Genomic DNA, 27,979 nt, shown 5'->3' with positions numbered 1-27,979 from the left:
CGTGATGTTCTCTGTCTCTTTGTGGGGAAAAGACCAGGTCCGCCTTAAACATAAGAGCAAAGGTTTATCGAGCACTCAGCATGTTCATTCAGTTTTTTAACCCCTTTATGTTTACTACCTGATCTAGTTTTTACAGTCAACAAAGGTGGGTTATTCTGTGCCCATTTTAAAGATGAGGCACCGAATCATTGAGTAATTTGCCTAAGGTCTCAGGATAAGTAAAAGGCAAAGTCAGTTTTCAAACCCAACCGTCTGGCCCCTGGGCTCAGATTATAAACCATGATGTAGATTGTATTCCCAGCAACTAGTATAGAGTCTGGGAATCAATCACTATTTCTGCATGTCTTTGTATATCCCCGTGATGATTAATTTTATGGGTCAACTTGGCTGGACTGTGGTGCCCAGATATTTGGTGAAACATTATTCTGGATGTTCCCATGAGGGCATTTGGATGTGATTTACATTTAAATCAGTGGACTTTGAGTAAAGCAGAACGTTGGCCATAACAGGGGTGTTGGGAGGTGGGGGTTAGGTGGAGGTTCATTCAATTCGATGAAGTCTTGAATAGAATAAAAGGCTGATCTTCCCCAAGCCAGAGGGAATTCTCTAGCACTGCTTTTGGACTTCATCTGCACTGTTGACTGATTCTGGTCTTCCTGATTTTTCAGACTTAAACTGCAACTCTTTCTTGAGTTTCCATCCTGCTGGCCTCCTCTATCAGATTTTTGGACTTATAAAGCTTCCACAATCACTTAAGCCAATACCTAATAATGCTCTTCTAATACATACACATACATACACATCTCTGCTTAACTCGATAACTAGTTCCTTCAGGATAGGTCCCAGGCCCTCTTTTATTCATCTCAGTTTAAGTTTTGCCCATTTCCTAAGCAAATTCTCCGGTCCTTGGTCTCAGTTGCTATTCCAATAACTTTTATTCATTCCAATAACCTTTATATTCACACTCTAGCTCAGATGTATCTATGGAGCTCCAGACCAATATATCCAACTGTGTATTTCACGTATTTTCTTGGACATCTGGGAGGCACCTGAATGTAGCATGGACAAAGGTAAATTCATGCCCTAGCAGCCCCGATTCTCTTTGAGGGTTCCCTATTTCTATGAAACGTGCTTGTAGCTACCAGAAACACCAGGAACCATTGTTAACAGCTGTCTTCTTCTCATTTCTGTACTAAATCATCACCGTGTCCTGCCAATGTCACTTCAGACATTTCTCATATTTTATGACTTCTCTCCATCTCCACTACCACCACCATACCCAACCTATGGGTATTTCTTATCTTGACTCTCCTGTGGTAACTTTTTAAGTGGTTTACCTCTGCATTCCAGCCATGTGATCTTTCTAAAAAAACAAAGATGATCATATTCTTTGCCACTGCGTGTTTGAAACCATTCAGTGACCTTCTCTTGCACTAGGAAGAAGGCCAAACTCTTAGCATGGCTACGTGGTGGTCCCAAGGCTCTGCATGGTTTCATCCTGCCGCATTTTCCTCCTTGATCTCTCTACTCCTCTATTCTTACTGTCTCAATTCCCCAAAAAATGTTTCCTCATATCACTGGTCCTTTGCATTTACTGTTAGTTTTCTTTTAAACGTGGGACATTATTCCCAACCCCTCAACTCTCACATCAGAAGTCACTACAAAGGGGAAATTATATTCCACATAGTCTCTTTCAGGAAGATTTTTTGTTTTTGTTGTACAATCTTATGAAATTAATCTAAATTAATAAGAATAATAATAGCTAGGATTTATTGAGTGCTGATCAAGTTCAAGTGTGAAGCACAGTGCTAAAAATTTTATAATCATTATATTTAGATCATTATCTAATTAAAAATACAACACAATTGTGAAGTAGATAATATTATTTACTTTTATAGATGAATAACCTGAAAACCTGGGTGAGAAGCTGAATGCACCTTTGGTAGTCTGATGACTTGCTGGATAGGTGGAGTATATATTTGAGTGAGCTGGGACTAGATCTGTGATTGATCAGTACTGATATTGGACTGCCTGGCATGTAGAATATGTCCAATACCTACTGGATGATTGAAAGATTGATGAATACTTAAATGAGTAATGAACTAGGACACATTTTAATATGGAAACTAACTGGGTATCCCTTTCATTCTCTACCCTAAATTAGTTGCCTATGAGATTATTTTCAAAATTCTAGTCGGTTGCTTGCCAATGAGAAAATGGCATTCATAATACTAGAAATGATTTAGAGACCTTCTATTCTTCATTTTGATGACCAGCTGCTCCGTTTCCAAATGAGACTCCCAGTGAAGGGTGACTTTTTGTTGCTGTTGTTGTTCCTGTCATCTGGGGGCTTCTGAAATAGAGGGAGTCATAAAGATATGCACACACGTGCACGCTATTAGTTACGTCCACACTAGCTGGTATAACAAATAAACTCTAAATTTCCAAACTTAACACAATAGATGGTTATTTCTTGTTCAACCTAGTGAGGCTGTTCCTGTTTGGCCAGACAGCTTTCTACCTAGTGATCTAGGAGCCTGACTCTCTCCATCCTTGAGGGCATCAGAGTTTTCTCATGTAGATGTCAACAGGGGAGGGCAAGCATGGAGCAACCTACCTCCTAAAATTTCTGGCCCCAAAAGGAAACATGTCACTTCATTTGTTTTCCACTGTCAGAAATTCATCATCTGATCACACCCAACTCTAAGGCAGGCAAGGACATGCTGCTGAGTTATATGCCCAAGAAAAAGAGAGGAAACATATTTGAGTAAGTTACCAGCAATCTCTGCCCTATTTCTACCCCTATAATACAAAACAGAGAGATTCTATAGGATTAGTATCCTAGAGTATGGAAGATGAAGCTTAATTTTAATGATGGATATCTGGAAAGACCTGCGAAGAAGGGGCTTTTGGGTAGATCTTGAAGAATAGGTAACTTTTTATAGAAGGAGATCCTAACAGGCATAACTGACTCTGGTACCAAAAATGATGAGGTTTGAAGTCAGGAGGGAGTAGGCAATGAGAAAGAAATCTCAGAGTCAAGTAGAAATTATTTTAATAATCTCTTTTCCTGAACCCCTCTATAACTAATTAAATAACAAACAGAATTACCCCCTCCACCATGAGTATCTTAGTCCCTAATGTGATGATATGAAATAATTAGAGGGTGTGCTGTGTAAGAATTTTAATGTCATGGAAAACTTCTATTTTCAAGATAATTATACAGGATGAGGTGAAACAAAGGGAAGATGTATAATAGCAAAGCACAGCTTATTACAACCAGCGCTGTTTGGATATGTAAACATAACGAATAAACCAAGGCTCTTCTAGATATGTCATAAATTGAGAGTGATCTAGTATCTATCTTTTAGAGGACAACTCTGGAGATTACAGAAATGCAGGACATGGCCATTTTATATTTAACCATAGTGATAGGGAGACTTTTGCATTCTAGACTTTTCCTCTCTAGTAGCAGAGATAAATAGAAGGGTCTTGGGAGGGAGAAGACTGTCCCTTCTTTGGTCTGCTAGTCACCGGCTGGGTGATCACAACCTTTCTAGGTCACTTCCTCCACGGCATGGGGACAGTAATAGTACATATGAAAGCATTCGGCACTGAGACTGGACTTTATTGAGGACCCCGTTTTTATTCTAGATCCGTTTCCCTTCCCTCCTCTGATTGTTTTCTTAAGCAGGATTTCATTCACCTCAATAAAAAAATCCTTAAGACTTTAAGGACTGTACAAGAATGACTGTAATATAAGATGGATGTACTTCCTCTAAATCGACCAAACTTCAATAAAGGCAGTTATAATATCAGTGGCTCTATCTGAGCAGTGCCAAGGATAAAGAAATACCTTAGTTGTCAAACCCCAGGAGGAATGACTCAGCTCGTCTTTTCTTCCAAAGAAGATAAACTGCATCTCACGCAATTTGCTTTTTGCTTAGGGGTTCTTGTTTTGGTTTCAAACAAGCTCTTCAGTGCAAAAGACAATCTATGACGAGGCACCTGAAAATGCAGGCTTTTCCCTAGATTCTGTTGCTGGAATATTAGAAATGGATATGAAAACTGAGACCTTAAAAACTACGATATTACACCTTATTCAAATGCAAAGTGCTGTGGGCTGCCCATCCCAAGTCTCAGCTCAGTTATGAATGGCCTACACACCCAAGTACATCTCAGCATTGACTGAGAGGGTAGAGGCCCTCAGCTTCAGGGACTGCATTAGGATTGTATTATCATATCAATCACCCACATGCCAAGTTCTTGATAAAAATGATCATAATCCAGAAGCGAGAGATAAAGTATAAGAGTTTGATTTGTGTAAGCAAATCAAAAGCATTTAGAGTCAAGCTACTTGATCTATCTTAAGGCCCTGCCAGGAATATAAATACAAGAACAGCTTCAGAACCAGAACAGGCAAGAGTTGAGAGAGTAGAAACTAAAGACTATTTGCCATTTTTTCCTGATTTACTCTAATCCAGCCATACTGGCTTTCATTCAGTTCTGTGAACCGGCCAAGTTCAAGGTCTTCTGTCTTAAAGCCTCTGTAAATCATCCCTCTGCCTCTTCAGAGATGCCATTTGTGACAGGCAGGACAGTTTTCCTTAAGCTGTGCTAACAAGTAGCTTCTACATCTCAGTGGCTTAAGACAATAGAGTCCGTTGTTTCCTCATGCTACATGCTACACGTACAGTGTGAGCTGGTTGAAGGAACTCTGCTCCTTGAAGTCACACAAGTTCCAGGCTAAGGGAGCAACCACACCTTGGAACACCTGTTAGACTGCCTCAGGGAAAGGGATCTCCAGAAGCAACACTTAGATGCTCCAATGAGGAAGTGACACGCATTTCTGTGCACAACTGATGAGCCAGACCAGATCCCATGGTCCACGGAACCGCAGGCAGACTGAGGCGATGCAATCCTATCATGTGCCTGGAGAGGGAAGGGAACGGCTCTCTTGACTCTCACACCTTCTGAGACCACTTCATGAAGCAGTTTCTCACTCTCCACTGCCTTAGCATCCCTTTTGTTTTCCACAGTGCTTACCCCAATTTGTAATTGTATTATTTATTTACTTCCTGTTTTAGTTTTAGATGCTTGACCTCCACTGAACTAAAAGATCTCTAAGAGGGGGACTTCCCTGGCGGTCCAATGGTGGACTCTGTGCTCCCAATGCAGGGGGCCTGGGTTTGATCCCTGGTCAGGAAACTAGATCCCACATGCCACAAATAAGAGTTTGAATGCCACAACTAAAGATGTCACAATGCCATAACTAAGACCAGCACAGCCGAGTGAATGAATGAGTAAATACATCATACATCCCTACACCCCTAAGAGGAAGGACCATGTCAACAGGCTAATTCCATGAAACAGCTCTCAAAAACGGTTCATCAACCTAATATATTTAAGTACTGAACCTAACATTGTCTTCAATTAGGAGAATCCTTGTGATAACGTCACGTCTCTGTTGACACCCTTTGTGGCTATGGACTATCACCTCTCCCTTGCCCCTTATCAGGGGATACTCCCTCTGCACAATGGTGGGGGGCAAGACAAAGGCAAACCGGGTGTTCTTTCAAATGCTGTTAGCAATCGGAAAACTCTCAACTCAATCCTTACAGGAATCTTCAAAAGTGGCAAAATCAACACATTCCGTACACATTGTTGTCAACTTTGTAAATATTGAAAAGAAGAAAGGAATGTGGTGAATATGCACTGTGTTGAATTTACTTTTGGCCAATTATCTCGTGGAGAATTAGTTCAGAGCTGTCACCTTGCCCTGCACTCACAGCTGCGCTTCACTGTCAAACTGAATCAGTATTTAAAAGGCACTTTGAAATAGCTGTTCACTTCAGGTGCCAGGAAACAGTTTGTTTAGAGAGATTAAGTTACTGGCCCACATCATAGAGGTGATGGTGGGAAAGCTAAAATTATGGTTCAAGTTACCTCTTGCCAATGTGGTGCTGTGGTCCTTCTTTTTCTGAGTCATACTCCAGGAAGGCTGCAATCATTTTTATAAACTTAGTATGTTATTTACCACAAAAAGTTAGTGTAAAAAGAAATATTCTGAGCATTTATCTTTGATTTTTATCATTTTAAATAAAAACATTGTTATGATTACCTGTTATTTTAGACACTTTTTATAACTATACCATCATTTTCTATATGAAATACTATTATTTTCAAGCAAAATGAGAAATAATTGAAGTACAATTGCCTGTGGGACAAGGTTACCTCAGCGAAGAAAATTTAAAAATCAATTAGCTATGACCTTGGAGAAATGCATTTTTAAATAGGCATTGTCTCAGGTCACCTAAAGCATATCTTTAGTTCCCTACAATCTCATCTCAAAAGAGGCCATCACTAAAATCAGTCAAAGGTTTCACAGACACTTGTGAATATGAACTTTTAAAAAAGGATACTTTTTTGAGCTATCAATTTTTTCCTCCTGTGCAGATATTTATGGCAAGGTTATTTGGAAAAGAGTCTGATGCTGGGAGGGACTGGGGGTGGGAGGAGACGGGGATGACAGAGAATGAGATGGCTGGATGGCATCACCGACTCGATGGACATGAGTTTGAGTGAACTCTGGGAGTTGGTGATGGATAGGGAGGCCTGGCGTGCTGTGATTCATGGGGTCGCAAAGAGTCGGACACGACTGAGCAACTGAACTGAACTGAAAATAGGTAAACATTAATAAAAGGAAAAAAAGAAATTTTTCTCTGTACCCATTAGTTCTTAGATGTTGACTTCTGATTGGACAGAAATGCTATTATTTTCCCACAGCGATGGGCTACCTAACTGAGCAGTGCATCTTTCTCCCACCTGCTGGACCAACCTTGCTGTGTTCTCCTTACTCCAGGTGCAGGGCACACAGCATGGTCTCAGCCTGTCTGATGAGGAGATCTGCAGTGGCTCATGCCAGGAGAAGCTGCTGCTTAGCAAATTGAAGTTACCTAGGTGGATAAGAAGAAGAAAGAACACTTTAAAAACACTGGAAATTAATCAGGCTCAGAGAAATGAAGGCAGAATGCTATCATATAAAAAGAAAGCTTCATATTTAGCTTATAAATACAGTATATAGAACGGCAAGTAAGTAAGCACTGAACAGATGTTGATTAAATAAAAAGTAATAATAAACAAATGATCAAGTAAACATCAGAGCTGGTCCTTGGATTGCAAACCTATATGCCTACAAGACCAGGCAGGTAGGGTTAGTGAGGGAGCAGACTGGGTTTGCGACAGCAGGGAGAGGGAGAGCCATGCTCATCTGGTGAACACACATCCCATCTGAGGCAGCAGCCATGCTCAGGTCTGCCTGATATCTTCCATTGATGCCATAAGGAAAACCAGGCTCAATAATGCCATGACTTCAGCTTCTCAAGGGAAGACAGAAACACAGATTTTTATGTGAAACCTTTGGAATTTATATTTTAAAATTCAATTAAACAAAACAAAACAAAACTTTGTGCAGGTCAAAGAAGGTTAAAACCAAAGTCCACCGGAAGCTTAGGATTAGCTCCTGAGTAGCCATGAGATCTAAGATCTAGGGCAACATCTTTAATTTCCAATAATGAAGAAGGATCCAGAGGGTTGAAGCCACTGTGCAATGACACTCAGCTTATTAGTGACAGAGCTGGGCTTTCTCTGTATGAGTATTCTCCCTTTCATTTATGACTCATGATCTCTCTAAGACTGGCTGAATCTGATCAAATTTTTTTACATCACAGACTAGGAGCCAATCAGAAGTTGCCTTTAGTTAATCTGATCCTTGGGTCTCAATCTGTATTTCTATAAACCTTCATAATGAGAGGTACAATTTTCTCTTCTCACCATTCACATTATGGAAGGATTTCTGGGTAAATCAAGTGACTAAAATACAGTGGTCCCTCAGTGTAGCTAGACGTGAAGAGTGGGAGAGTGATATGGGCACAGGGATCACTGGGTCCCACTGGATCCATCTACTGGTTCCAGTTTCTGCTAAAAGCCACTGTTTGTATGATACGTGGTATTGTGTAATGGTTAAGAGCAAGAGTCGGGTTTAAATATTGACTTAGCTGCTTACTGTGATATAAGCTCTCAAAGTTCCACGTGTAAAAACAGTGATAACAACAGTACCTGAATCATAGAATTGTATTGAGGTTTAAATGAATCAGTGCATAGAAAGTGCTGAGAATGGTACTGAGATAAGATATATACTCAGTAAATATTTGCTACGATTTTTAACAAATGTCAGTATTTACTGAACGCTTGCTGTATGTTAATTCACCTCCATTTATTATCTGTAATCATCACCTCAACTCTCTTTGTTTCACGTTATCACATTTTCAAAAAAGAAAATCAGGACTTTGGGAGAGTCAGCTTCTTGCGTAATGACACCCGGGTAGGAGTGGAGCCAAGTGTTTGAACGTAGGTCTAATGAGCCTAGCTACTTTCTTAATGCACTACTCTAGTGTTTTCTCAGTGTTCCATTGAAGACACTATTCAGATCTTTAAAGGGAGAGATAACTAACTCTGCTCAAACATCAAATACTTATCAAGTCAGATATCAAAGCAAAGGTGTCTCAAAGCAAACAATCAAAACACTGCAATGTGTGGTAACTTTCTGCCTTATGTGAAAATGTATAGTTCTAGAGAAGGGTTCCACATGACTATGAATAAGACTTGAGACCATGCGGTCCATTTTCAGCCTGCATCAGCGCTCATTTTTATCCTTTAAAATGTTAGGGCTCTTGATAGATGATATGCTTATTATTGATAAATCTAGTTCCATGGAGGTAGCTTTTAGGAAACACATATTGAATGTCAACATATGGAAAATAAGACCTGGAAGATTTCATTCTAGTCCATTAAAAAAAAAATCCTTGCTTTTACAGATATTTTATATACAGAGTACAATAAGATATAAACATTTATTAAAGTATGTGAAGCATATTACATAAAGTATTGAGTAAAGAAAAGGAAGGAAGCAAGAAATATAGGGAATGAGCAGCTACCGACTGCTAACACGTGCCAGATTCTACCAGCTTATTTACATATACTGTTCTTTATATATTAGTATTTAATGAACAAAAATTAATAAAGGTAGGGCCAAAATACATGTGAAAAATGTTTATACAGCCAATTCAACTTTTCAGGGGCAGATATTTCAATTTAAACCTTAAGTCTTACTTAGATATAACTCCTTCTAACTTTTTTTAACAGAAAATATTTTAAAAATAATTTTAGCCAAACAAGGGCAGGAAAGGAGGGTATCTTTTAAATTAAAATCAGTTCTGGGAAAATAAAAGCTAGGAAACACATAGACACAAGTTTTCTCTGCTTTCAGAAGAAGTTAACATTATCCTAAGAGCTGATACTCCTTGGAAGGAAAGTTATGACCAGCCTAGATAGCATATTAAAAAGCAGAGACATTACTTTGCCAACCAAGGTCCGTCTAGTCAAGGCTATGGTTTTTCCCGTGGTCATGTATGGATGTGAGAGTTGGACTGTGAAGAAAGCTGAGTACCGAAGAATTGATGCTTTTGAACTGTGGTGCTGGAGAAGACTCTTGAGAATCCCTTGGACTGCAAGGAGATCCAGCCAGTCCATTCTAAAGGAGATCAGTCCTGGGTGTTCATTGGAAGGACTGATGCTGAAGCTGAAACTCCAATACTTTGGCCACCTCATGTGACGAGTTGACTCACTGGAAAAGACTCTGATATTGGGAGGGATTGGGGGTGGGAGGAGACGGGGACGACAGAGAATGAGATGGCTGGATGGCATCACCGACTTGAAGGACATGAATTTGAGTGAACTCCGGGAGTTTGGTGATAGACAGGGAGGCCTGGTGTGCTGTGATTCATGGGGTCGCAAAGAGTCGGACACGACTGAGCAACTGAACTGAACTGGAGAGTTGATATCTCTTCTTAGCAATAATACAGAAAATAGGAATGCATTACACAAAGTCAGATGAAAAATATAAGCCACTTCCTTTAGTCTGATTTTTAAGACACAATTTCAATACATAAGTTACAGTCATGACAACTTTCCAGAATATAAAATGCATCCACATTCAAATGTTGTTTTTAGAATACAAAACAATATTTCAAAGTCTGATAGAAATAAATTTGTTCATTATCTACTCTTTTGGATAACTGCCATTATTACTATTTCTCCTTGGGCAGATAATTGAAAATTACTATATAAATTGTTGTGTTTTTCTGGGAAAATAGCCTAGACTTAAAATTTGTCACCCACATTTTAATCTAAGTTATAATTTTACCAGGCCTAAAAATTATAATTACTCTAGTACATTATTCTATTACACCTCATTAATATCTTTTCTTCTTTTTACATTCACATGGCAAAAAGGAATTTTGCCAGTGCCATTTATTCCAAAGAGTCCATTCATTTTGTTTTGTCTCCACACGTCAAAGTTAGCTATGAAGTATTTTAGTGAGAGAATAGTACAAATAAGATAATAAAATATTTGGACATGAGATTTATTTCCTCCAGTTTTGCTACAGTCCTCTTTATGGCAACAAAGTAATTTACAGTGTGAATTTCTAATGCCAGCATCTGGTCACAATTTGATCCTGGTTTGTGTGTGGTCTGTCTGCAATTAGGACTTGAAAAAAGACCCACAGAGCAAAAGAGAAAGCACCACTGAGCTGCCCATTTATTAGCTTATCAAGATATATTCTGTGATTCATGAGGAAACCAAGAAGAGGTAATAGTTGAAATACTTTGTTAATGAATTTAAAAGAAAGAACAGAGAGTTTTCATTCTCTACTCTCAACAATAATGAGCCTAATTTTCCATTTCTCACAGGTAGAATCCCTGGGAAACAGACTTTGAGACACTCATGCAGGAAGCTGATCAGAACATGTTCTCAGAACCAACACCTGTTTTGGGATAAGAGAAGAAGGAGGAAGGGGTGGGAGAGGTTTTACTGTGATGTAGTCACAGCAGAAGCCTGAGACCAGCTCACAGTGAGCTCGGGAGCCAGGGGGTTAGCCAGCACATGTCCACTGTCCTGGAGCTGGCTCCCCTGGCCTTGGGCAGAGCCAGCTTCACACATCTTTTCCCAATTGCATGGTAAATGACATCATATTGATACTTTGAAATTGGAGGTAGGTGTGTGAGCTATTTACAACACAGTAACTGGATAATGCAAATAATCAGAGCTCTGTCACTTCCCATTCCCAAATCTTCAACCTCCGTTAAGAAAGCCTGATGTGCACATCTCAGTACTCAAATCCATGTGATAAGTTCTTAATTGCACACGGTGCCACATGGAGGGAATGATGGCTACATTTGGATGGCTAGGTTCTGGATGGCTATAACTTCTCTAGGCTAGGTCTCCTCTGCTCTACACAGAGTATCATTCTAATCCCAGGTTTCAAGTCTCACTGCATTGTCAGGATCTTTATTGTTGCCTTCTGGAAAGAGGCAACTAGCTCCTGTAGAAATGGAATCATTCCTATGAGATAGAACACGGTGATATGACTGCCAAGGCCCAAGTGACAGAGTTATCAGAGGAGTAAGTTCTGACAATGATGAAAGGACATCCTAAGTCTAATACTTAGAAAAAAAGTCAATGGAAATGATTTTATTTAAAAATACTTGGGAATTTCCCTGGCAGTCCACTGAGTAAGACACCACACTTTCACAGCAGGGGGCACAGGTTCAATTCCTAGTCAGAGAACTAAGATCCCACAAGCCTTGCAGTGCAGTAAAATAAATAAATAAATAAAATAGACTTTAAAATATTTTAAAGTATTGCCATTTCTTTACTTTCAATCATGGTCAATCCTACCAGTAGAGAGAAAATCACGACACCATGTCTTTGTTTAATGAATTCACAAAACTTTTCTAAAGCCAGTTTAGCATGTATACCAATAAGGTGGGAGAAGATTTTAAATATATGAGCCAAGCCACACAAAGATTTTCAGTTTTTAAAAAATGGAATTCCACACAGAATGAAATAAGACAATTTCTGTTTGCAAATAACAGTATTTTTCGGAAATTCAGAGAGTTGGTATGAGAGAATTCACCATTAGCTGGGGTAGCAGAAAAATTTAGAGGAACCATTCTGAGCAAAGCTACACATCTATCAAAGTTCTTTTTTCTTCTGAGTTCTTTACTCAACAGAAAAAGAACACAAGGGAAGATTCAGAATTTGACAGATTACACAGAAACTCTTATCAGCTTTTCCGCTTACATTTTACACCCACACTAATTCTTTGCTATTTGGCAATTGCAAAAACACCCCTTAGGCATCCAATTCAGGGAAAAAACAAAACAAAACACTAGCCATCAAATGGAGAAGAACTTGTCATGATTTTAGTACATGAGGTTAGAGTTAAGGAGACACAGTAATAAAAGTGTGGATGATGCTGAAATTCAGTGATGAAAAAGTAACTCAGTATTGACTGTATCTGTTCCAGCACCAATCACATTTCTGTAACAGGCATCAAAGCAGTCAGGATGTGAGGTTTCCAACGAATGCCCTATGATGACATAAAATCATTGGGTGCAAACTCAGTCTTATACATCACAACTCAGTACAGGGCCTACCACATGGTAGGAACTTAGTCTCTCTCAGCAACTTGGACAGGGGAGCCTGGCAGGCTGCAGATTCAAGGGGGTAGCAAAGAGTTGGACATGACTGAAGCAACTGAGCGCACACAACACCTTGCTCTAAGATGTAAAACAGCCTAGCCACGTTTGGATTCTCTAATCAGCTCCTTCATTCCTCTCCTATAGTATCCATTGTTTCATTCAACAAAACTATGTTGAATGTTTTCTGTATTGTGGTATTCTAGGAGAAGCTGAAAATATAGAGGAACTCATATTCTTCTTGAGACAGATAAAATTCAGACAATAAAGTATAGTAATGGAGCTACTAAAGCACAGAGGAGAGACCTTGCACTGTAACTGCCTGTCTCTCGTGTGACCAAATGCATTTTTCTCTTAAAATAGGTTCTCAGACTATTAATAATTAAGAACAATAACTTCACTTGACTGAAAAATATGAATGCAACTAATGTTTCAATGTTGAAAAAACTAAGATCATGGCATCAGGACCCATCACTTCATGGCAAATAGATGGGAAAAAATGGAAACGGTGACAGATTTTCTTGGGCTCCAAAATCATGGCAGATGGTGACTACAGCCATGAAATTAAAAGATGCTTGCTCCTTGGAAGAAATGCTATGACAAACCTAGACAGCATATTAAGAAGCAGAGACATCACTTTGCCGACAAAGATCTGTACAGTCAGATCTATGGTTTACCCAGTAGTCATGTATTGATGTGAGATTTGGACCATAAAGAAGGCTGAGGACTGAAGAATTGATGCTGTAGAATTGTGGTGTTGGAGAAGACTGTTGAGAGTCCCTTGAACAGCAAAAAGATTAAACCAGTCAATCTTAAGAGAAATCAACCCTGAATATTCACTGGGAAGACTTATGCTGAAGCTGAAGTGCCAATACTTCGGCCATCTGATGCTGGAGAAGATTGAGGGCAAGAGGAGAAAACAGTGACAGAGGATGAGATGGTTGGATGCTATCACCAACTCAACAGGCATGAGTTTGAGTAAAATCTGGGAGATAGTGAAGGACAGGGAAGCTTGGCATGCTACAGTCCATTGGGTCACAAAGATTCAGACATGACTTAGCGACTAAACAACAAAAACGTTTCTGTTAAATAAACGGGAGACTGTGAGGCTGAAGGAATGTAGTATGAAGCCTCAAAAACAATCCGATCTTTCCCTGATTTTAAGCTGGAATGCATCTGAGTTAGTCTTTCAGTACTTCAACAATATTTTCCTTTTCCTTTTATGTACAATTCACAGAATAGGTCCTGGGGATTTAAAGAGCAATGAAGAAAATCCAAGTGGCTTTCCCAAAAATCTGATATGTTATGATCCTTTCAAAAGTTTGATATAATTTCATGATACTTTTCAAGAATATAAATGCTCTAATTATGTCTATTTATGAAATGTTAATTTATATAAATGAGTTCACAAATGATTTCGGTAGAAAATGATTTTATCTTTATAACAGGCAAAACAAAGCAATGGGATGGATCCCTGTTTGAATTTGGCTGTCAAACATTTTAGCTACAATTTTAGGTCTTTGACTTCATGGACAGTAAAAGCTGGTTCTGAAAATTAAGAACAGTCCAGGGCATATGTGCAAAGGAATTCTGCAAAGTTTTCATATTGACTGAAGCAACTACTGCCTTAGCTGGACTTTTCAGGCCATGCACTGCATATCTTGAAAATACTGTTATAGTAAATCATTCCATATAAGCTCATGGAATTTGAACATGTCTTCTGGTTTTGACACAGATTGTCTACAGCCAGTTAACAACAGTGAGCCTTGAATCTGACCCATCTGTGGGCAATTGCTTTACTTTTTTTTTTTTCCTTCTTTTTCTCTAGGTGTTTTATTCTCCGTTCCGTTCCGTCGCTCAGTCGTGTCTGACTCTTTGCGACCCGGTGGACTGTAGCCTAACCAGGCTTTTCCGTCCATGGGATTCTCAAGGCAAGAATACTGGAGTGGGTTACCGTTTCCTTCTCCAGGGGATCTTCCAGACCCAGGGATCGAACCCGGGTCTCCCGGATTGCAGGCAGATGCATTAACCTCTGAGCCACCAGGGAAGCCCAGTATTTTTAGCAATGGGTATGGCATCTGCCACTAGAGACCATGGATGAGACAGTAGGCCAGCATCTGTACTAATATTTCACCATCATTCAGTTCAGTTCAGTTCAGTCGCTCAGTTGTGTCTGACTCTTTGCGACCCCATTAATCACAGCATGCCAGGCCTCCCTGTCCATCACCAACTCCCGGAGTTCACTCAAACTCATGTCCATCGAGTCGGTGATGCCATCCAGCCATCTCATTCTCTGTCGTCCCCTTCTCCTACCGACCCCAGTCCCTCCTAGCATCAGACTCTTTCCCAGTGAGTCAACTCGTCGCATGAGGTGGCCAAAGTATTGGAGTTTCAGCTTTAGCCTCAGTCCTTCCAATGAACACCCAGGATTGATCTCCTCCAGAATGGACTGGTTGGATCTCCTTGGAGTCCAAGGGACTCTCAAGAGTCTTCTCCAGCACCACAGTTCCAAAGCATCAATTCTTTGGCGATCAGCTTTCTTCACAGTCCAACTCTCACATCCATACATGACCACGGGCACCACCATTAAAAACCAGCAAAACAAAGCCAACAGCTTAAACCATACGCCCTGCAGATGGTTGAAACAGCAACAGCATCCTTTCATTCAAAGGGTAGCATCTTGACCTGATATGCCCTGAAGAATGATCCTCCTCCTCACTTAAGTGGTTTTCCATCATCCCTGGGCACATGTGGTGCAGACGCTCGCAGCCCTATGGACCAGTAAGAGGCATGATGGAGATTTTGCAGCAGCTCCTGCAGAGGGTGGGAGGGTGGGAGGTGGGAAGCTCCCTTTGCCCTGATTGGATCATAATGAATGAGGGTTTCTATATTCCAAGATCAATACAACTTAAAGTTCTGGCCTGGCAAGCAACAGGCCCAGTATGGGAAAAGTGCATCTTTCCCTCTGAAGTATAAAGCTTCACCCTAAGTTTTCACACTACATTTTTATTGATGGATACTTAGATATGAAAGGAAAATCCACATCTATTACTTCCAAATTGGACACATTATCCTCACTAGACCTGCGAAAGGAATGGGGAGCTAAACCTGACACTGTGAAAGTGTTTTCCATGCCTTGGCTAAGCTGTGAAAGAAATTCACTTAGACGTGTTTTGAATAAACAGGGTATCAGTTAGGACCCTTGTTAAAAAAACCCGCAAGTTCTTTTTGGAAAACAAAGATGGGGGAAGCCTGTAAATTAATGATCTCATAGTGAGACTAAATACAAACATCAGACACTCAAGAAATAGGTTCATAAGAAGAGGCTTTGTAACTGGGCAGGACCCTATGGGGCCTTCCTGGGACAGACACCTCTTCCATATCCTTTGCTTTAGCTCCTCTCTGATGTACCTAGATAGTAAGTATCCACTGCATACTTCCTGAATTGTTTTATGGATGCTAAAACTTCCACCAAGAGGAAGAAATTAACTACTTGATCACCATGAGCATGTGGCCCCCAGACCTACTGGTACCTAAGTATTGATAACGTTAACTCGTGTTACACTACCCTGTTACCTCATCATGAACCAATTAGAATTGTGTCTGAGCTGATCACATACCCTTGGACACCCCTCCCCTAACCTGGCCTTTACAAATGTTTTTAAAATGTTTTTTTTTAGATTCCACATTTAAGCAACATCATTTGGTATTTGTCTTTCTCTGTCTGGTTTACTTCATTTAGTATGATAATCTCTAAGACCAACCATGTTGCTGCAACTGGCATTACGTCATTCTTTTCTATGGCTGAGTAATATTCCATTTTAATCTTTAAAAATGATACAAATGAGCTTATATGCAAAACAGAAATAGACCCACAGATTTGAAAACAAACTTATTGTATTCAAAAGAGAAGGGGGAAATGAGAATAAGGGAAATAAATTTAGAGTTTGGGATTAACATATCCATACTATTATATATAAAATAGATAACCAAAAAAGACCTACTGTATAGTACAAAGAATTATACACAATATTTTGTAACCTAAAAGGGAAAAGAATCTGAGAAATGGTATGTATACATACAACTGAATCATTTTGTTGAACATCTGAAACTAACATGTTGTAAGTCAACTATATTTCAATGAGGGAAAAAAAAAACCTTTGCTAAAACTAATAGGGGAGTTTGGGTTTTTGAGTACTAGCTGTCCCAGACTCCTTGTATAATGCCCTGCAGTAAAACTTGCACTTGACTTCACCATACTTGTAAGTAGACTGGATTTACTGTGTGCAGGCGAGAGGGCCCAAGTTTGGCTCAGCAATGGTTTCCAACCTGGTATTCTAATACTCTGATTAATGCTATTGTTTTTCAAGTTAAAAAGAAATATTTTATACAATAACAGCTTTTTACACTTTTTAAAATTATTTAAAATTCTATCTATCTGCAAATCAAAACCACGAGATACCATTTCACACCAGTCAGAATGGCTGCTATCCAAAAGTCTACATGCAATAAATGCTGGAGAGGATGTGGAGAGAAAGGAACCCTCTTACACTGTTGGTGGGAATGCAAACTAGTACAGCCACTATGGAGAACAGTGTGGAGATTCCTCAAAAAATTGGAAATAGAACTGCCATATGATCCAGCAATCGCACTCCTGGGCATACACACCGAGGAAACCAGAATTGAAAGAGACACGTGTACTCCAATGTTCATTGCAGCACTGTTTATAATAGCCAGGACATGGAAGCAACCTAGATGTCCATCTGCAGACGAATGGATAAGAAAGCTTTGGTACATATACACAATGGAGTATTATTCAGCCATTAAAAAGAATACATTTGAATCAGTTCTAATGAGGTGGATGAAACTGGAGCCTATTATACAGAGTGAAGTAAGCCAGAAAGAAAAACACCAATACAGTATACTAACACATATATATGGAATTTAGAAAGATGCAAATAATAACCCTGTATACGAGACAGCAAAAGAGACACAGATGTATAGAACAGTCTTTGGGACTCTATGGGAGAGGGTGAGGGTGGGATGATTTGGGAGAATGGCATTGAAACACATATGTTGGCATATGTGAAACGAATCACTAGTTCAGGGTCAATGCATGTATAGGATGCTCGGGGCTGGCATGCGGGGATGACCCAGAGGGAGGATAAAGGGAGGAGGGAGGTGGGAGGGTGGTTCAGAAGGGGGAACTTATGTAAACCCGGGGCAAATTCATATCAATGTATGGCAAAACCAACCAATATAATATTGTAAAATAATTTGCCTCCAATAAAAAATAAATTAAAAAAAAATAAATAAAAAAAATAAATTAAAAAAAAATAAAATTCTATCTATCTATTTATTTTTGTCTGTGCTGGGTTTCTGTTGCTCTGCAGACTTTTCTCTAGTTGTGGCGAAACTAGAGAAACTCTCTAGGCGTGGTGTGTAGGCCTCTCACTGTGGCGGCTCCTCTTGTGGAGCTCCAGCAAGGGCTCTAAGGTGTGTGGGCTTCAGTAGTTGTGGCATGTGGGCTCAGTGATTGGGGCTCATGGGCTCTAGAGCACTGGCTCAGTAGTTGTGGCACATGGGCTCAGCTGCTCCGTGGCATGTGGAATCTTTCTGGACTAGGGATTCAACCTGTGTCTCCTGCATTGGTAGGTGAATTCTTCACCACTGAGCTACCAGGGAAGCCCTATGTTTCAAGTTTTGCGATCTGGACTCCTGCTCACTAAGGGTCCTGGAAGCCACTTAATGCCTTACTCCTTTAACAACAATATCACTTGGACTGCTTGCCGTTCTCTGTTGCCGTGACCTTCTCCGAGGTTTAGGTAGCCCACCCTGGCACTGAGAATAGGATGAGTGAGCTACATTCTCATGTTTTCTTCCTGTGTTCTTATTTTTTTTGCCTGATTTCTTCCCAGGAGGAAGTTTCACATTTTAACCAGATAGATATGAGGAAAAGAAACTGTTTTTGTCCCAAGATAGCAATCAAGGACCTTGGGCAATATGTGCAGAGTTTTCTGGAATTCTATTAAAAATTATCTGATAAACTACCTTTGGGTCTCTGTGTTGTTTCCTTTGTGTGGGGTGAGATGTGGGACCTACTAGGCTTAGCAAGCTTAGCTGGATGTTACTTAAACTTTAGGCAGTAAACAAAGATGTGCTCTGTAGTGCACAGATGGCTGGCATGATCAATTTGAGAGCTGAAACTTACAGTAAGAATTACCTGGTTCTACCTACATTCATTAAACTTGGTGTAATAGTAGCCCCAAAGATACAATACCTTAAGTAGTCCATCTGTTCCCTCTATTAAAACTTTCTTGGTCTAGCTTCTATAAACCAATCAGTCTACTTTTCTCTTTGGGCGAAAAATAAAACAGATATTTTGAGAACAGTCACAAATCATCACCAATGTATGTATACTCTTTGTAGTATTACATTTTTCCCTGGGAAAAAAATGATAATAAATACAAAAGGGATCTGTGAAATATGCCTCCATTAAAGTAAAATACAACTCTTTCATCAGGCTAAATGCATACCTATAACGGCTTGCTTCTCCATGGAACTGTGATACATGTGACGGAATGAGAGTGGAAATGGGTCACACAGAGTATACGTTATTATTATTATTTTTAAATGTATCCCTTGGGGGAGTTTTGGATAAATGGACTGAATGTTATTTCATTTCCGAGGTCTTTGCTCAGGAAGCCAATGGAGCCAAGTATGCAGAGCAAAAGACATCTGCTCAAGGTCAAAGGGATGGGTGAGCTGCTGTGAGACCACACTCCATTCCCTACCCCCAGACAAGGCCCTGCCAGGTCCGCAGACTCCAGCTCATTTCCTCTTCTCTGTTACCTGGAAAACTGAAGATATCTGGAATCATGCAGAATCAAACAGTGTATTTACCAATCAACATACTAAGTACGCTGTGAAATCTCTAGGACGAGAGAAGACACCACACATGCCCACACTATATCACCACCACAGCAACAGTTTTTATTTTTGTAAAGCAATTATCAACTTATGTATAAATGATTACAGTATCTGAGATCCAAGATCTCTGGAAAAAATCAGATGTTGCAATCAAAACATAATTGAGCTATTTTGGAATAGAAAGCCTACTTGCTCTTCAAAACATATAAATATCTAAAAATTAAACAATGACCCACTTAGAGCAGAACTGCTTCACTAAGATTTTTTAAGGATACATTTTAAGTGAACTTCCCTCCTTGATGAAAAGTTGCTATGGTTTAATACTGGTATTTCCCAATCTGGGATGAATGTGTGTCTCTGGGTGTATGTGTCTCTATGTGTATGTCGGGGGGTGGGTGGATGTGATCAGCAATGATGAGTTAATTTCCTCAAGTGATCTGATCTGAAAATCCATCTGTGATCATTTACAGCCTAAAAAAATAATGTCCTGTACATGTAGGCACTATTATTTTTTCAAATGTGCACATACACTTTCACAAGAAAAATGCTAATTCATTTTAAAGTGTTGTCAACTTCATTGTAAATTTTTGTTATTACTATTTTTTAATTTCATGGAATAAAAACATAGCAATTACCTATATGCAGCTGCAACATTTTACATGTTAAGAAGGAGTTCTTCTGGAGTAGATGTGCTGAGATAATGTATTTCAAGAGTTATTGATAAAAATACTTATGATAAGAACAATTATATATGGGTCACATTATAAGAATCACTAAGCCATTTAGTTATATTAAGTCTAAATATTTGAATCTAGCCTCAAAATAAAACACTCAGAAAACAATTAACAGCCACTGTCACTGGGAAAAGAAATGAGCTTGTAAGCAGCTGGTGCAAAGGTCCCTCTTTTTATTCTCTATACATCTATACTGTTCAAATTGTTTACAATAACCATAAATTCAAGCCTTCCTTTTATATTTTCTAAAATGATTAAAAGATATAATTGAATCATTTGCTGTACAGCAGAAAATTAATACAACATTGTAAATCAACTATACGTCAATAAAAAATATAATAAATTTAAAACAAACACTAAAGTAATTAAAAGGAAAGCAACCACAGAAAATGAGATCAACAGTCTCTTTGAATACCAGTAAGGTACTGGCTCCATCCCCTGCACACCCATTCTCTTGCACTAGGCTTGGATTAGGAACAGAGAATTGCTTCTCATTCCATGTAACTTTGGGCCTGCTGCCAAGTTCACAAACATCTTTACCACATGCTGGGCCCTGGGCTGCAGGCTTCACGTGAAGTCTAAGAGCTCCCGGGAAGACTGCGAGCAAGCTGCATATCACCGTGTCCCTGTGTTTGGGGGCCACAGGACTACAGTATATTCCTACCCAGCTGCGTTTGACTGTGCAGCTGCCTATGGGTGCAGAGAGAAAGACTGAGTCTCACCTCCTCCGACCAAACATGTGCTGGCACACCCCAGGGAGCATGTGTGAAATCCTAGTCTGTCCTACACCAGGAGGAGATTATAGCTGCCTGATCCATGGTGACTTCTGCCCATAATAACTCTACGAGAGCTGGTATTCAGTGTTAGGGATGCATGCAAATCATGCGATACTTAATGCGTTTAGATTCAAAAAGCTGTAGCAAATTCCATGTAACACTTGCTAATATGGTAAGTTAATCTAAAATATTTTCAATTCTGTCCAAAAAAATACTGCTATGCTAAATTACCCCAAGTTAAGTAATGTCATGTTGTATTACGGCATGACATTCAGGTAGCTCATTGTAGCAAATAAAAACATTTATATCCTTTAGGGAGATTTCATGGAAAGCAGATGCACTCTATTTTTTTCCCTAAGGAATTCAGTTCAATTTTAGTAATGCATATGTGAAGTGGATAAAACACTACAAATAAAAGATTTGGCTTTTATTTTATGTATAAATTAAGCCTTGATATTTTAAGTATAGTACAGGGGAAGTGAATTATTTAAACCTAAGGCTCACATTTTCACTTCTATCTGTCATATCTACATAGATTTTCCTTATTCATTCAATGGTAGGAAAACAAAATGGGGTGATTTTGATTGATTTTTTTAAAATTTAGGACCAATATATACAAAATGGCTTTGTTTTCACACACACACACGTGCATATACACACATAGTGTATATATATATATATATATATATATATATGTATTGGAGAAGGAAATGGAAACCCACTCCAGTACTCCTGCCTGGAAAAATCCCATGGACAGAGGAGCCTGGTGGGCTACAACCAGCGGGTTGCAGAGTCAGACCCGACTTAGCGACTAAACCACCACCACCATGTATATACAAGCACACATAGTTTTTATTACTTAACTCTTTCTCTAATTTAAGTAAATTCTCTAATTTAATTCTCTAATTCTTACAATTCTCTCTCCCCACCCCCCCTACAACCCCCCCATATATATAATCTAGCCAAGCATGTGTGGACCAAGAATGTCGCCTGTCACTTCAGTGAACAAAGGAAGTTGCAGCCATCACACCTACAGCTATGGCAGCCACCCCTGATGCTGCACCTTGTGGAGAACACACGAGGCAGTTAAACTGGAGATTGGCCTTAGATAGCTAAGGTGCATATCAAAGGAAAACTTTAATTAAGCCCAAGCTCTTATATTTTTCCATACATAGAAAATCACTAAATTCATTAACTTGAGATATTTGTTTTTTCTTTAATTAGCCATAATCTTTTGATCTTCAACTTTTTTTTTCTTAGAAAGTTCCTATATATCTTGACTCCTCCCTAATCTCTTCAGAACAGTCCCTCAGAGCTGAGAAGCTGGATCACAGGCTACAGTCCTCAGTAAAGTCCTCAAATGAAACACAATTCTCAACTTTCAGGTGTGCATTTTTTCCAGTCTTTGTCAAGTATCCCATGCATAAACTCACTGTTCATATGGTTAATTGGCTGTTTCACCTTTTTTCTCCTTGATGGATTTTTGTCACATAGAAACAACCCTAGATGAATATATTCAGTGAGCGGCTCTTCTGCAATAGTTTTTCATGTATGGTTTCTAAATTCAAGTCCAGAAAATGCCTCCTTTACACAAAGGCTTTCTCTAGACTCCATCTCTCAAAGCTAAATGAGCTGAGGGCCACTAGCTAGTTTAGGGCATAAAAGCTGTGCATCTAAGCTCTTCCTGGTCTAGAAGGACTTGTCAAGATTAGGTCTCCTTCACAGAACTGCCCACCCTCAAGGATCAACAGGCTCCTTTCTTTTGGCTCAGTTCAGTCACGCAGTCGTGTCCGACTCTTTGCGGCCCCATGAATTGCAGACGCCAGACCTCCCTGTCCATCACCAACTCCCGGAGTTTACCCAAACTTATGTCCATCCAGTTGGTGATGCCATCCAGCCATCTCATCCTCTGTTGTCCCCTTCTCCTCCTGCCCAGAATCCCTCCCAGCATCAGGGTCTTTTCCAATGAGTCAACTCTTCACATGAGGTGGTCAAACTATTGGAGTTTTAGCTTCAGCATCAATCCTTCCAATGAGCACTCAAGACTGATCTCCTTTAGAATGGACTGGTTGGATCTCCTTGCAGTCCAAGGGACTCTCAAGAGTCTTCTCCAACACCACAGTTCAAAAGCATCAATTCTTTGGCCCTCAGCTTTCTTCACAGTCCAACTCTCACATCCATACAGGACTACGGGAAAAACCATAGCCTTGACTAGATGGGCCTTTGTTGGCAAAGTAATGTCTCTGCTTTTTAATATGCTATCTAGGTTGGTCATAACTTTCCTTCTGAGGAGTAAGCATCTTTTAATTTCATGGCTGTAATCACCATCCGCAGTGATTTTGGAGCCCCCCAAAATAAAGTCTGCCACTGTTTCCACTCTTTTTCCATCTATTTCCCATGAAGTGATGGGACCAGATGCCATGATCTTAGTTTTCTGAATGTTGAGCTTTAAGCCAACCTTTTCACTCTCCTCTTGCACTTTCATCAAGAGGCTTTTTAGTTTCTCTTCACTTTCCGCCATAAAGGTGGTGTCATCTGCATATCTGAGGTTATTGATATTTCTTCCAGCAATCTTGATTCCAACTTGTGCTTCTTCCAGCCCAGCGTTCCTCATGATGTACTCTGCATATAAGTTAAATAAGCAGGGTGACAATATACAGCCTTGACGTACTCCTTTTCCTATTTGGAACCAGTCTGTTGTTCCATGTCCAGTTCTAACTGTTGCTTCCTGACCTGCATACAGGTTTCTCAAGAGGCAGGTTAGGTGCTCTGGTATTCCCATCTCTTTCAGAATTTTCCACAGTTTATTGTGATCCACACAGTCAAAGGCTTTGACATAGTCAATGAAGCAGAAATATATGTTTTTCTGGAACTCTCTTGCTTTTTCCATGATCCAGTGGATGTTGGCAATTTGATCTCTGGTTCCTCTGCCTTTTCTAAAACCAGGTGGAACATATGGAAGTTCACGGTTCATGTATTGCTGAAGCCTGGCTTGGAGAATTTTAACTCAACATAAACTTCTCTTTTTTGAGGGTGAAAAAATAAGCTTAAATATAGTGTGAGGCTAAGTTGTTTCCAGAAAAAATTTCAATACTAAGGAATAATTCCAAAGTCTCAAAGATCTATGGTTAGGTAGGGTAGCTGAATTGCTGATAATATTTTTAGTGTATTTACTACTTGCATTTTAGTTTGGAATTTGTATATACATATCTTTATGTTTTTGCTGTATTGTAGAGGAGGATTTAGCAGGAGGGTTGGGAATAAGGTGTAGTGATAATGAATCACAGGGAAGGAAGGTACAAGTGGCTTTTTCCCCTTCCTAAGCATCTGATGTAATGGTAAGAAAAGACTCCAGAGGTTGTTTGATTATGGGAGTAAATAATCTTGAGGTTCCAAATTTTAAAAGGCATCAAACAAGAATGCTTAGCACCGACCACCCTCGAAACTGCTTTAATGCCCCATGTTTTTCCTTCTGGACTTCCTGTCTCAATGACTTTATGTCCATGAAATAAAATAATGGGAAAAAATTCAACAGGATGGAAACAGAGTTAATCATGAAATGGTATCATTCCCTTAGCATGAACTTTTTCTCTTCATTCAACAAATGTCTAATGAGAAAAGATTTGTATTGTGCCTATGGGCTTCCCTGGTGGATTGGATGGTAAAGGATCCACCTGCAATGCAGGAGATGTGGGTTCAATCCCTGGGATGGGAAGATCCCCTGGGGAAGGGAATGGCCACCTTCTAGTATTCTTGCCTGGAGAATTCCATGGTTAGAGGAGCATGGCGAAATACAGTCCATGGGGTTGCAAAGAGTTGGATATGATTAACTGACACTATTCTAGGCACGTGGAAACACATTAGTGTACAAATGAAAATCTCTGCTCTGGTGAAACGTATGTTCTAGGACAAGAAACTACTCATGCACACCATCTGTATATACATAATGCATTAATAGAACTTTCACTGAAGTCAAACAGAAATTGTATTAAAACTAAGAGCCTCTGTCTGTGGGTCTCGTACACATTTTAGATTTCATAAGGTAATTAAATTGCCCTTTAACATTTGCTTTAAACTCCCCCTGTCAATTCTTAATGAGATTACAGTCTCTTCATAGTTTGACAAAAGCAGGAACCAGGCACAAGGAATAGAGCCATAAAGAGTCATTTAGAGTGTTCTACAAAGCGAGACTTCTCCAAACTTAAAATTGGGTTTAATGATGTGGATGGAAACAATTGTTCAAACTCTCTCTTTAAATTCGCTGGATAATCACTTTTAGCAAAAGTTAGTAAATTAAAAAGAAATCTTCCCAATATATTTGGCAATTTTCCTTTATTTCTGCAAATGATGGTCTGCTTTTGAGAGTTTTGATACATTTCATCATCAGTGAGACAAATGCTAGGATGTTTCATTCGCAGTGAAAATTATTACAGAATCAAGAGGCTGCATCAAGTGCCATATTAGGGAAATGATATCTATGGCAATGTAAATGAGAGAGCATTCATTGACATCATAGAACTGGAAAGCCCTTTGAAATGTTTCTTTACAAAAGAGTGCCTCTGAATAGATAAAAACTCATGTGGCATTAAAAAAATATTTGTTGAAGCCCGACTGTGAGTTGGGCTTCCGTGGTTGCTCATCTGGTTAGAATACACCTGCAATGTGGGAGACCTGGATTCGATCCCTGGGTTGGGAAGATCCCCTGGAGAAGGGAAAGGCTGCCCACTCCAGTATTCTGGTCTGGAGAATTTCATGGACTGTATAGTCCATGGGGTTGCAAAGAGCAGGACACAACTGAACAACTTTCACTTCATTGCTGTGAGTCAGGTATCATATTATGTATTGGGAACAACTAAGTCATAGCTCATATTCTCAAGAAGCCAATTGCAAATAAAGGAGTCAGAAATATAGACAACCTAACCATAAATCAATTTTATAATGATGGCATATTTCAGTTCAGTTCAGTTCAGTCGCTCAGTCGTGTCCGACTCTTCGTGACCCCATGAATCACAGCACACCAGGCCTCCCTGTCCATCACCAACTCCTGGAGTTCACTCAAACTCATGTCCATCGAGTCGGTAATGTCATCCAGCCATCTCATTCTCTGTCGTCCCCTTCTCCTCCCGCCCCCAATCCTTCCCAGCATCAGAGTCTTTTTCCAGTGAGTCAATTTGTCGCATGAGGTGGCCAAAGTATTGGAGTTTCAGGTTTAGCATATTTAAGGTGATGTAAAAAAATTGCCAAGATTATTCTATTCCATGACCTCTCAAAAATGCTCCTTCAACTCCATTATCAACCATGCTCACTAGAGAAAAAGTTTTATCTTTACTAATTTCTGCTTAATGTCTGGCACAATTCATAAGGTTCTTCTGTTTTACATGTTCTCAAGAGACAAGATAAAATATCTGGTTACCAAAAAAAAAATCTGATTATAATTTCTTTATAAGACCCTTCATATATTTTAGAATAAATTGTTTTTTTGAAAACTATTTTAATTGTTGAATTTACTTAAATACCATCACTTTCCAGCAAAGGTTTTAGTGGTATAAAGTAAAAGATACAATCATAAGACAAATAAAAAAGAAATAGAAAAATAGACCCATGTTATAAGTAATCAGATAAGTTAACCATGAGAGTTACTGTTATTAATAGTTGGAGGCTTATTTAGATTTGCATTTGAGCTTCCTGGCAGACAGTGCAAAGATGAGAAATGTGACAAGTTAGTTACATAATTTAAATAATGGCAAGAATAATCATGCCAATTTTTCAGGGGAGATCAAGTTATTTTGACATTAAAATCTAGAATAGCTTTAACATGGAGAGAGAAGATTAAATTATAAAATGGCCACTATCCAAATACTGAAGCATATTTTATACAACCAGTCCAATAAAACCCAAGGACAAATATTAAAACAAATTTAGTGATGGCAGTTCCAGAAGGAAGCGGATCATTATGATATAAACACACGGCTCAGGATATGAATACATGGATAGATCAATTGCCCTCATTTTCCCCCAGAGCACTCTTTCATCTGGCATTGGAAATATCTGCATTGCCAACAAGTCAAGGTTAATTCTTTGGAAAAAACCTTGGAGAGCTGGCTTCCTATAATGCTGCTTCATGGTGGATGGATGGTTTATAAGCTTTGAAATTTAAAGCAACCAGTGTTAGGATTGTTAGTTTACTGTGAACGATGAGAGAACAAGCCAGCCTGGATCTTTGCTTGTACAGGATGTAGAAGACCTTCCATCTTAACACAGAAATGAGCTGACAGAAATCAGGATTCTCCAGAGACATAATGTGGACTGATTTAAAGATTTGAATAAATATCCCAAACATTAACATAGGGCACAGAAAAGAATGATTTTATGGGGGAATTATTTTTAAGATGGATATAAGAAATTATTTCAGTTAATTCAGGCGAATAAATGGGCAATGGAGCCTTAAAAAGCAAAATGACTCTAAGAAGGATGAAAAGAAAGCAATGCACATGCAAAACAAAATTCTTCAAAGGCTCCCTCCCCAACAGAATTAAAATTTTCAAAAGGGAGCATTGGTTATTTCTTCTTATTTCTGTTCTATAGCACTATAATATCAAACTGTTTCTTTCCTAATAATTTTGGATCTCTTTGAATAATCTTTTAATTCTCTTTACCATCTATCTGCTACACAGGTTCTTAGGAAAATGCAAATTACATTTTGCCAGTAGAATTTCAACCCAAATACTCAGAAAAGAGAAGGAGAGCTGAGTTTGACAGTGGAAACCTGGCTCTGCTTATCCCAGTTCACCGAGGCTGCCTCTTAACCGGGTTACCATTCCACTTCCTGCATTTATTTGCTCTTGTTCAGAACCCATTGTTTGCAATCAGAGAGCAAGTACTTGAGGCTCTGAAATCTATTTTACATCAATCCATAGATAATTTCAAAGGTGGAAA

At 39.3% G+C, this 27,979-nt stretch overlaps 1 protein-coding gene across 1 annotated transcript in view; it reads right to left on the bottom strand.

Moving 5' to 3' along the window:
- Window positions 1–27,979, bottom strand: part of B3GALT1 (beta-1,3-galactosyltransferase 1) — a 119,726-nt gene that overhangs the window by 43,191 nt on the left and 48,556 nt on the right. Inside the window, exon 2 of the mRNA XM_055398767.2 lies at window positions 6,839–6,956. The gene's annotated coding sequence lies outside the window, so the exon portion shown is untranslated. The remainder of the gene's footprint in view (window positions 1–6,838; window positions 6,957–27,979) is intronic.

The sequence above is a fragment of the Moschus berezovskii genome, chromosome 2 (genome assembly GCF_049115385.1).
Source record: "Moschus berezovskii isolate FMDL1 chromosome 2, NW_MosBer_1.0, whole genome shotgun sequence".
Lineage (NCBI taxonomy): Eukaryota > Metazoa > Chordata > Mammalia > Artiodactyla > Moschidae > Moschus > Moschus berezovskii.
The sequence above is the reverse complement of the archived record's forward strand: the minus strand, read 5'-3'. Positions and strand labels throughout refer to the sequence as shown.